Consider the following 12,588-nt stretch of genomic DNA (forward strand, 5'->3'; position numbering starts at 1 on the left):
ACAAACTTTCCCCAGTTTAGCATTTCCCAAATCTCTGGTTCACATTGGCAGCACTGCCTGATCCACATCCCACTCCCATCCTAGATCATCCTCATCACAGGGAAACAGCTTTGACTTCTCTTGTTAGCTAAACTTTGTCCATCCTCTTCATGGAAACAGATGTCTTCCTGATGTGCCACTTGTTTGAGGTAGTTGCCCGTTCCCCTTTATTAGAGCTTTAGCTTTAACTGTGAATCCAGACAATGGAAATATTAAGAAATACTAAGGGTTTCATATTTGGGATGACTAAGTGACTTTTGACTGACTTAATGTTGTTTTCCCTCTAATGTATGACACACAACAACTTGTTTATTCGTGATTTTATAAGACAAATTTTAGGGATCTCTTCTGGGATAAATTGTGTCATTGTCATTTTATGATATGTAGCTTCCCAGAGCTGTCAATAACTTTTAACAAGATATTTGTAAGCTTACTGATATGCAGTTAGCAACAATGGAGTGGGTATTTGAAAAAAGATCTTTTAATATCTGTATACTAAAACTTTTTGAAAAGAACATAGGCCATAACTGCTTCTGATCATTACATTTATGGCATTATTTAAAAGATAATAATGATATATATATAAAGATAAATAAAATGAGACAAACAATTCCACACACACCCTTACATCAATTAGTCTTTATGAACTTAGGCCCCAATCCTTCAAAGTACTTAAGCACATGCTTAACTTTAACCATGAGTAGTCTCACTGAAGTCAAAGGGAATAAATGTTTGTTTAAAAGTTGAGCAAAAGTGCTTTGCTGGATCAAGACTTCTACTTGCTTGCATTTCTACAATAATCTTTCCTATTATTTGAAGGATTTAGAAAATTTCCCACGATCTGAGACAGAACTGTGAAAATAACATAACTCAGACAAATCCTAAAGGAAGTTCAGCACTCAATTGATTCTTTAAACCAGCAATAGTAAATAGACTTGCATTAGAAGGAACAACATTAATTTTGACAGAAGGGAAGCTTCCTCATAATACACTCGAATTACAATTAGCAGAAAGTGAGATATCATAAACCATAAATGAAGAAGCAGACACCAGATATGGTTTCTAATACTGGAATTACTTGTTTACAATATCAAATTTATCTTTATCCTGAAACTTGCAGTTCTTCCTTATACTTAGAAAGGGAAATTTCACAAGAACTGTGGTAAGTTCAGCTACTGTCGGTGACAAATGCAGTTTTTAACACCATTCACTGTACTTCTTCATGAGTCAGTGATGAGTGTTAACTGTCTACAAGTTTCTCTCATGACGAAGACAGAACTGACTTTCTTATCCTCATTCACTCCCATCTATCTGGCTTGCATTATGCTTCTTCCAAGGCATGCACAAGGTTTCCAAAGATAAATAGGTTACATAGTGTAACCCTTCAGCCAGGTATTGTCAGCAGCAACATAAAGCTGGGTTCAAATAGTGAGGTGTCCCTCTTAAAACTAACAAACACCACCAGTTCAAGACTCTACCCAGAATTTCTAGGATCACCAAGTACTTTCTCTGAGCTCCATTAATAGGCAATACTTACCCATGTGCAAGCACTAAAAGTGTCTATTAAACAAGGAACACTCAATTGGAGGAAAATGGAACAAACAGCATCAATCTGTGACAACACAGCAACAATCTAGATATACGGATGATAAATAAACCCTCCTCCACAGTAACTTTGGCAGGAGTCTGTTAACTCTGTTTGCCATCTACCAGTGTGAACATCTGTAAATGCACAACCTTACCTTACCAAATGCACCCTGTCATGCCCAGACACAGCATTGCAGGGGACTTTGCCTCTTGTGCTCCCTCTGGTGGTCACTTCCTTGACCATGATGACCATTCCCAGTCAGTCCCTTCTCTGGACTGCCTTACTGGGTCCTCTGTGGCTCAGACCTCTGGCCAAGTCACATAACAGTTCAGTTCCCTTCAGGGGTTCATCTTTAAACAAAAAGGTCCTTCGCTGCTCCTGGGCTCAATTCTAAACAATAAGTCCTTCACTCCTCTTGGACTTCTACCTCATTCCCTGTTACTCATAGACCCTGGCTCAGGGCTCCTCTCTCTGCTCTAGGGGCCCACAACAGGAGTTAACCCTCCTCCTGTAGCTCTGCTTCCTGGCCATAGCCTGTCCCAAGACCACAGGTCTTCCTCCAGTCTCTTCCCATGAGACAGGAACTCTCCCTAGCTCTTCTTTCCTGCATCTCCCCCTCCAACTGAGTGCTCTCAGCTCCTTATACAGCCTAGCTCCTAGTCCTCTAGCCAGAAGGCAATCAGTTAATCACCTTCCAGGTACGAAGCATAATAATTAGGCTCTCTCCTGTGCCTTACAGATGATGGGGATTAAGCCCCATCACAACATCCAACAGGCAAATATTTTTTCACCATATTACTTCCCCCTTCCTCATCCACTAAACCCCACCCACTGTTTGGCATCAGTGAGCAACATAGTCCTAGAGTCCTGAGGTACCTTCTGGCAGTCCCTTGGGAAGTGCTACCTGGTCCTGTCCTGAGGATCCATCATCTAACCCACCTATAGTATTTCAACTTATTTAGTGAATGAGTAGGACAGGCCCCTCCAGAGTTCACCCAGTTCTGCTACTGTGCTTTATAGCTTCAATGAGAAACCTTTCTGCATTTCATTCCATCAAGGAGCCACATCTGCATCCTCTCCCAAAGAATACTCCCAACAGCATAGGATCCTAAGTGGAGTAAAAAAACAGTACTATTCAAAACCCCTGCCAAGAGGGAGCCTCTTCTTGCTACAAGGTACAAACCCTTCTCCTCTTTGTCCCCCTTCTAGTTCAATTCCACTACCCAATTCTGAAATTGTGTACAGTTATGGTGACTTCCAAAGTGTCACCAGATGAATTCTGGGTAGAAAGCACATGGAAATGAAGCTCTTTATAGCCATAGTTCCCCTGTTCACCAACAGATGGGAGCAGAGAACAATTTACCCTCAGGAACATCTATCTATGTGGAATACTGGGCTATTCAGATAAAACAGCTCTGTGGCTGTTCTTCCCCTGATCACCAACAGATGGGAGCAGAAAGCTCCTTACCCTCTAGAGCTTCCAAGGCACAGGGATCACCTTTTAACAAAATCCCTCCAATCTTTTGCAATAAACAAAGGCATCAGATGCCAGTTGTACAAACACAGCTATGACCATCCAAATTAAAAAACTCATCAAAATACAGGAAAGGTATGCAAGCAAGCAAAATTTCCAAAGAAACAGACAGCATGTTCATTTATTCAACAAATATTTCCTTAAAGAAAATAAGACGCTGACAAATGAAATATGTGGGCTGTTGATGCATGTAATAGGAAAATTGCTTAGTTACAAGGAAAAAAGCATTTCTTGAAGTACTCAGGTCTACAGATCTTACATTGGGTCTATCACTGTGATGATGACTGATATATCAGTATAAAAACCTAAGATGAACAGAATTGTAACTTTAGGGACAGAAGGAGACTTATGAGCTACTACACCAGCATGGGGTTAAGTCCTGCTCATGGAAAAGCCCAACCAGTGAAAAGCTGAAGTATACTTTATTTTTATTGTGGTCTGGCAGGGTTGGCCTCTGCAGCACCCCATTGTGGTCCATCTCTCTCAGCACACCCCACTGGGGCACTGAGAGTGAACAGTAGTCCCAAAGGAACCTAAAATCTTTCTGCCCTGCTCTCAAGTAGAGTGCTGACCCTTCAGACTTTCTCCCTGGAGAGCTGGTTCTGATCCTCAGGGTTTTATCCCTGGAGTCTTTTCCTCAGTCTGGCTCTCCGTCAACTGGATCCTAATTCCTAGGTGTACCTCCAGGCCGTTTGTCTGGGTTTTGCCTCCTCCTGTCCCGCCACCCTCCCTTTAAGGCCTGTCACAGGAGACAACCTCAATCCTAGTGCTTTTCTTCCCAACTGAGCTCTCCCAGCCCCTTATGCAAATAACCTGACTCCCTCGCAGGTAAGTCTGATAATTGACCCAAGACATCTCATCCCCAGACAGTCTGGATAGGTGGGGTTCGGGGTGCCATCACAAGCAAGGCTGAGTACAACTCCCCTTAAAGGGCTAGCCAAGCTATGACATATAGATTAATTATTGTAATAGAATAGGGATAAATGTTTTGGTTTATACAAAGACAAGGTGAGTTAGGTAATATCTTTTACTGGACCAACTTTTGTGAAATAGACAAGCTTTCAAGCTTACACAAAGCTCTTCTTCAGGTCTGGGAATACAATATCCTGCTTCAGATCTAAGAAACCTCAAGTTCTTATATCGTTACTGCAATTATATCTCCATTTTGACAGAGAGGACCAGATTTGTGGACCTGTCAACTAGAAGATAGATCATTTTCTGGTGAGTAAAGACATTTTAATAGTCAGCAGCATATGTAGGCCTACAGATCCTATAATGGAATTTTGTTAGTAGTGTCCCAAACAGAGATGGAGATTATGAATGGATTACACTTCAAAAAAAATAAAATCATTTTGTGAAGCAGTGCAATTATGAACAATTTGCTGTCTTACCAATGTATCTAGAAGATAGAACTATAGAAGTAATACTTGGCATTTTTCATCCTTAGTTGTCAAAGCACTTTACCAGGAGGATAAGTGTGATTTTCCTCATTTTAAAGAGAGGGAAACTGAGGCAGAGTGAAATGCTCTTTTCCATAGCAGGTCAATGAAAGAGGCAGAGGTAGAACCTAGATTGCCTGAACTGAATACAATCCTCTCTCTCTACTGGACCATGCAATCTCTCTCAGTCCATGAGGCTGTCATTTCTCTGAGTAAGTGAGCTCTGAAATAAGATGGTGAAGATAGATGTCCAGTTTACCGGATTTAGAAATACTGATGATCCTAGAGGGCAACCAAAATGTGCCACCATCATCATATGAAAGATCTTTCAAAAACAAATCATAGAACTATTTCTTGGAAGAAAGACTATGAATAAAACTGAGTTTATTTTGTGAATAATGAACATGTGGTTTGAGCCCAGTATCAGTTTGCATAAGTTGAACAGAAATGTTTCCCTTGCCACAGTCCTTAGTTTCAAGGTGTGTCTTGGTGAGGGCCACCAGGAATGTGACCTGATAAACAGTAGAGTGAAACTTTGGGGGAAAACCGGAGTGGATGTTATAAAAGGACTTTTAACCACAACCTGCACACCCCGTACTTAAATTCCTGAGTCAATATTTGTCTAGATTATATAAATATTTCTGCAAGCAGCCACCATGAACACCTTGACTGTGTCATAGAAGTGGCACAACCTAAGGTTGTCAAAATAGTCAAGGGTACTCCTGCAGCTTCACAAAAATGTGACAGATGTATTAATTTGTGTCAGTTTGGCAAGATCTGCATCACTTTGGAATTAGGCATGCAAGAAGTTGAGTAGAGAGGAGCTATAGGCGTTTTCTTGGCTATAGAGTAAGTAGTCACAAAAACTTTAAGATTTGATACAGTTGAACTGGCAACTTCTGTTGTTACTCCTGGAACCCATTTGAATAGGAGGAAAATTGTCCGTGGGCTCTCTGTAAACAAAGCCAAACACATCCACAGATATTGTCACTGGGGACTGCCACTGGGAAGATCTCTGCAGAGGAGATGGAAGGGTCGGTAGCTCACTGAGAGGTCAGGAGGGCTTGGGCCGTTGCGGGAGATTGAAGGCCTTGTCTCCTGAAGGACCTAGGAGGCATTTCGTGGTTTTTTAGGGAGGTGAATTAGATGTTTTTAACTCGGGGGATGTGGGAGGGTTTGTCACTGGGCACTTTCCTCTCTAGGTAGGGAGTGACCACATAAGTTCAATTACTCAAACTCACAAGGATCACTGTTTGTGTGTGTGACTGCACATTCAAATCAAGAGCTGCAGGGACTGTATCTGTATGCGGCAGAGTACACCAGACTCTTTAGGGTAGAAAATTTGGAAAATTTGGAATGCATTAATGGGGATGCAACTGAAAGGCTGCCCTTTCCAATGCAATCTCAAAATTAGGACAATAAGTCCCAAGCACAGGCTAGGGTCCCAAGCTCTGATCTCTCACTAGACTACAGAGCCAGTTCCCACAAAGTCACTCTTGAGAACTGAAAATAATAATCCCAGCCACTGGTAACAATTCTTTAAGCTTCTGCTAACACAAGCTCCTAAAATCTCTCCCACAGGATCTCACTTGGCACTGCACCAACATTTCTGGCAACTATACAGACCCTCTGAAGGTTTTTATTTTTTAGCATAACAATGATATTATAATAATAATTCACTAGCTGCGGAAAGGTTCAGCTTATGCTTGCTGATGGAACCATTTTTTTGTTCCTCTTACAGTGAGTTATCTAGATGAATATCAGTTTCATTTGTGCTCATGGTGTTGGGTGCTCCTATATTTGGAGATGCCCACACTTCCTGTACGTAGGTTAGAAGGAGCACTGTCGTCTCTGAAGCTGAGATATCACAACAAAGGAATAAACCCCAGCTACTTGTCACTGGAAATCCTCACTAATTCTTTGAAATGATCTTGTCAATGTTTAATGTACATGCAAAGCCACTGATAGCATCAGTTTTGAGGATTGCTTTTTTTTTCCCTTCAGGCTATTATTATTTTCTTAACCAAATAGTTTGAGCTTTTGGCCTCAGGCATCTTAACAAGGGAAACCTGTGCCAAAAAAAAAACAAACAAACCAGCTCAACGGTAAACGAGGAGGTGTCAGGGCAGTAAGGTAGAGACTTGTGTCATTCTGCATTGCTTCCCTCATGAGAGAGACAGAAGCACATGCTTTCTCCTGGCCAGCTAGACCACAATATATTATTTCCTCGGGTAATACTTTTATTTTCTCTTTCAGCTTCATTATGAAATCCTTGAGTTCTTTAATAATTGTTAGGTTGGACCTCAGGCTAAAAAGAGTAAGAGAGTAACACAGACTACATTTGAACTCAAAGCTTATTTATCCAGTCAGCTTTAATATATGATGTGCAGAATCAGGCTTGCTATTTTAAGCATTATTTTCATTTTGGTACAGGGCACTGAGTTACCATTTGAACTTAATCTGAACTTCTAAGATCATTTTACTATAGATGTACTAAAAGAATAGCTCAGGCATCAACTGATGATTACTGATCTCATACAAACCAAAAGCAGGGCCTAACCCTGTGCCCACTGAAATCAGTGGCAAAACTTGTAAAATACTTCTATGAGAGCAGGAGCAGTGTCATAAGTTCGATTTGGACCTGATCCAAAGAATCGAAGGACTCCCTCAGTGGGCTTTGTACCAGGCCGCAGGATTGCTCATTAGTGAGCTTTATAGGTAGTGAAAACCCTGCTGTGCGTCTCCTTACTCCCAAGAAATCACTGTAGCATGTCTTCACAGAATCATGGCCTTGATATAGATTTCTGTGAGACCACATTATTAATTATTATTATTACTACTACCACTAGTAGTAAGCACAAAACATGGACTTGATAATGCACAAGACACAGCTATCAATACAGTCTCTGTCCTGGGGAGTTTGTAATGTAGAAGGCAAAAATAAAAAGACTAGATGCAATAAGAAATCCCAAAGAAAGTTACCTTAGGTGATTTTCTTAGCTATCCCTCGATGTGTTGTTTGTCATTTTTAAAGGCATGTTTACCCATGAGACAAGGTTGGCTACGAATAACTTAAAGCAAAGGTTTTACCCTGTCGTTACTTCATCTCAAGATGACATTTTTCTCCTAACGGTGACATAAGATTGGCCCTAGGGGTCAGCTTTAAGAATTTTAATTTCCTGGCTTTTGTTGGTTTGCATCACACTTTACATATTTCTTAGTCCGTCAGTATTTTAAAAACAAAGTAGGAATAAGCAGACTTTCTGAGAGGTCTTCGATAAGCACTCTAACAATGTGAGTACAACAAAATACATATAGACATTTTTCTAAGTACATTTTACATGTGTATTAATGCTGAAAAATCTGAACGTTTAACTTATGTAGTTTCTAATATGTAAAATGCCTTACTATAAAAAGACAAGACAATTTTATATATCTTTTAAAAAGATCGGTACCCAATTTACAAAGTTATTTGCTTTGTCATGGTAACACTGGCATATATTTAACATAATAACACTATTACTGTTATTAAACCGAAGCAAAAAGCAGAGTTTTTTTAGTTAAATTTTTTTAAAAATAGTTACAGATCTTTCAGCAGTGAATAAATACAAGATACACATTAAAATATAATTTAAAAATGATATTTTGCCTATGGGTTCACATGCACAGCTTCTGTTGACTTCTAGGAGAGATGTCTTCACATATCCAAGGACAGAATTCAGAGACATTTAAGTACACAGAGGACAGTGATTTACATACAGTTGCTGTATCTTATTACATATCCGTATAACCTTCACTACATTTTCACCTCAAACACAGCAGAAACTGCACAGCCACTTATCACTTTCAAATAGCCTTCTCTGCAGGATCAGGGAGGCTAAATCTTCGATCCTACAATGAGGTCAGAGTAGGCAGACCTTTATTTCCGCTTGATCCTGGTGAAGGACTTGGACCTAAGGCTACTCACCAGCTGTTATGCAATAGACAATTGCTTCAAAATTTTGTTTCATAGTCTTTGTTCCACTTCTAATATAAATCACATACACAGACAATTAATTTATCTATTAGTAAATGTTCCCACTTTATATGTAATGCAATATATAGTAAGATTTTTTTTAATTAACCCTCTTTTACTCAATGATGAAATTATGCCAGAAAAATTACTCTGTTGACTTAGCTGCCCACATGATGCTTCATATTCCACTCCAAATTAACTTTATATACTGGAAAAAATGTAACTTTAAAAATGTATTTTAGCAATGTCTCTTCCTCTCATCCTACAACTCATCTGTCTCCCAGCTGTGCATTTCCACCTCCTCACCATTTTTAGCATTTGTTACTTTAGCTTTAAATCAAAAACATGCCCCCTTTGTTTGCTAGTATCTCCCCAGCATTCCGTCTCCTATCCATACAAGCCACTCAAACCTTCATTGTCAGAATTTAAAAAGGAAGAGAAACACTGAGATCCCCCCTCTCCTGAACAATATGATTGTCCTCTGAGCTGCTTATTCTCAAATTTGTTTGATTTCACAGTCAACACAAATTAGAAAACTACAACTCTGCAGGCTGAATGACACCTATGCAGTCTTAGATTCTCCACTGTGTCCAAACAGAGAGTGCTCATATTGCTTAGTCAAGCTGTACATAGGTTGCCCTTTTAATCTTTTCTCATAAATCAGTTCTTCAGACCACCTAATAATTTTTGTTGCTCTTCCCAGTAAGTCTACAGCTCTCTGGTACTAACACAGGGAAAGAAATTGCTCTGTGATGTGTTATCTCTGCAAATATACTCTAAAATTGCACGAGTCATTTTGATGCAAATCCTATTACAAACTCATACCTAAAAACTCAGGCATCCCAGCTCACTATTTGCCCTATTTTCTCCCTCTCATTGAACATGCAAAGGGCATCATGGGACTTGAGGCAGGAGGTCCTGCAATATGGCATTGTGGGTTTCCGTATTCACTGAGTCACTGATCTGCTTTTCAGATTTTCTCAGTATGGAAGTAAAAAAAAATTTTTTAACCTTCTTATTCATAACTTCCAACCCCACTAACTCACCCTGGGTTCTGACTGTCAGGTTGGGTTCTTTCCATTTCACACATCACTAGTAATAAGGGTTCTGCAACCTGAATGACACCTATGCAGTCTTAGCCCTGGTCTACACTACGAGTTTAGGTCGAATTTAGCAGCATTAGATCGATTTAACCCTGCACCCATCCACACAACAGACACTTTTGTCAACTTAAAGGGCTCTTAAAATAGATTTCTGTACTCCTCCCCGATGAGGGGATTAGTACTGAAATCAACCTCGCTGGGTTGAATTTGGGGTAGTGTGGACGCAATTTGATGGTATTGGCCTCCAGGAGCTATCCCAGAGTGCTCCATTGTGACTGCTCTGGACACCACTTTCAACTCAGATGCACTAGCCAGGTACACAGGAAAAGCCCCGGGAACTTTTGAATTTCATTTCCTGTGTGGCCAGCGTGGCGAGCTCATCAGCACAGGTGACCATGCAGTCCCAGAATCGCAAAAGAGCTCCAGCATGGACCGAATGGGAAGTACTGGATCTGATCGCTATATGGGGAGAGGAATCCATGCTATCAAAACTCCGTTCCAAAAAACGAAATACCAATATATTTGAAAAAAATGTCCCAGGGCATGATGGACAGAGGCTAAAACAGGGACCCGCAGCAGTGCCACATAGAAATTAAGGAGCTTAGGCAAGCCTACCAAAAAACCAAAGAGGCAAACGGCCGCTCCGGGTCAGAGCCCCAGACATGTCGCTTCTATGATGAGCTGCATGCAATTCTAGGGGGAGCCCCTACCACTACCCCACCCCTGTCCATGGACACCTGCAAGTGGGGAGTCTCACGCAACAGGGATGAGGATTTTGGGGATGAGGAGGAGGAGGATAGTGCACAACAGGCAAATGGAGAAACTGTTCTCCCCAACAGCCAGGAACGGTTTATTACCCTGGAGCCATTGCCCTCCCAAGCCTGCCCTCCCAAGCCCTCCCAAGCCTGCCCTCCCAAGGCAGGCTCCCGGACCACGAAGCCGGAAAAGGGACCTCTGGTAAGTGTACCTTTGTAAATATAATACATGGTTTAAAAGCAAGAGTGTTTAATGATTAATTTGCCCTGAGGAGTTCGGATGCATTCACAGCCAGTACAGCTACTGGAAAAGTCTATTAACGTGTCTGGGGATGGAGCAGAAATCCTCCAGGGACATTATTAAGGGACATTCAGAGGTGGCCGTTCCTGCTGGGCTGTTTGCCTATAGCTGAAAAGAAACCATCCCTGCTTTTAGCCACGTGGTGGGTGGGAGTTCACACTGAGCTGTTTGCGTTTGGCTGGCTGCGATCTTACCTGATACTGGTCACACAGTGGGAGGAGGGGTGAAATGATTATCCCAGAGAATTGGGTGTGTGGGGGGGTTAGTTGGGCTTGTGCTGCACGTTAACCCAAAAACCGCAGCCCCTCCTTTTAAATGGCCAACCAAATGGGTGCTTGGTATGGGAAAGGAGGGTGCTGTTGTTTGAAACCATTCCCACATGTTATGAAGGTTGAAGAAGCTGAAAGACTGTGGCTTACCATGGCTGCCTGCAAGCCGAATTCTGTTGCCCAGCCCTGCATGTGTGATCTCTCACAGCAAACCAGCAGACCCTCAATATAAGAGGCAAAATGCGACCTTGTACCGAAAGCACATGTGCTATGTAATGTTAACAGCTTGGCTCACCGTGAAAGAGAGTCTAACCATTGTTCTCTAAAATGTGCCTTTTTAAATACTACTCTCCCTTTCTTTCCTCCCACAGCTGCAAATGTTTCAACACTCCCCCTATCACCACCATCCCAGAGGCTAGCGCAGATAAGAAGGTGGAAAAAAATGCACTCGCAATTAAATGTTCTCTGAGCTCATGCAGTCCTCCCGCACTGAAAGAGCTCAGCAGAATGCATGGAGGCAAACAATGGCAGAGTCCAGGAAAGCAGAAAATGAACGTGAGGACAGGAGGGATGAGCAAGATGAGAGGTTGCAGGAGCAAGAGGAGAGGTGGCAACAGCATGATGAGAGGAGGCAGAATGCAATGCTGAGGCTACTGGGGGAATCAAACTGATATGCTCTGGCATCTGGTGGAGCTGCAGGAAAGGCAGCAGGAGCACAGACTATCACTGCAGCCCCAGTGTAACCATCCGCCCTCCTCTCCAAGTTCCATATCCTCCTCACCCAGATGCACAAGAACGTGGACGGGGCTGGGGGGGGGGGCCTCCGGGCACCCAGCCACTCCACCCCAGAGGACTGCACAAGCAACAGAATGCTGGCATTCAATAAGTTTTGAAGTGCAGTGTGGCCTTGTTCTTCCCTGCTCCCTTCATCCACCACCCCACCCGGTGCTTCCCTCCTTCCCTACCCCTCCTGGGCTACCTTGACAGTTATCCCCCTTTTTGTGTGATCAATTAATAAAGAATGCATAATTTTGAAACAACGACTTTATTGCCTCTGCAAGTGGTGATCGAAGCGGGGAGGGCGGCTGGCTTACAGGGAAGTAGAGTGGACCAAGGGGGCAGGTTTTCATCAAGGAGAAACAAGGAGAACTGTCACACCATAGCCTGGCCAGTCATGAAACTGGTTTTCAAAGCTTCTCAAATGTGCAGCGTGTCCTGCTGTGCTCTTCTAATCGCCCTGGTGTGTGGCTGCGCATAATCAGCGGCCAGACGATTTGCTTTAACCTCCAACCCCACCATAAACATCTCCCCCTTACTCTCACAGATATTGTGGAGCATACAGCAAGCAGCAATAACAATGGAAATATTGGTTTCGCCGAGGTCTAACCGAGTCAGTAAATTGCGCCAGCGCACTTTTAAATGTCCAAATGTACATTCTACCACCATTCTGCACTTGCTCAGCCTATAGTTGAACAGCTCCTTACTACTGTCCAGGGTGCCTGTGTATGGCTTCATGAGCCCTGGCATTAAGGGGTAGGCTGGGTC

The 12,588-nt window shown here is 42.3% G+C and overlaps 1 long non-coding RNA gene across 1 annotated transcript in view; it reads left to right on the plus strand.

The window, feature by feature from the left end:
* LOC141983878 (uncharacterized) overlaps positions 1-12,588 on the plus strand; it is a 92,063-nt gene that overhangs the window by 52,379 nt on the left and 27,096 nt on the right. Inside the window, exon 2 of the long non-coding RNA XR_012638553.1 lies at positions 4,334-4,382. This is a non-coding gene — a long non-coding RNA (uncharacterized LOC141983878). The remainder of the gene's footprint in view (positions 1-4,333; positions 4,383-12,588) is intronic.

Source organism: Natator depressus, chromosome 3, assembly GCF_965152275.1.
Source record: "Natator depressus isolate rNatDep1 chromosome 3, rNatDep2.hap1, whole genome shotgun sequence".
NCBI classification, from domain to species: domain Eukaryota; kingdom Metazoa; phylum Chordata; order Testudines; family Cheloniidae; genus Natator; species Natator depressus.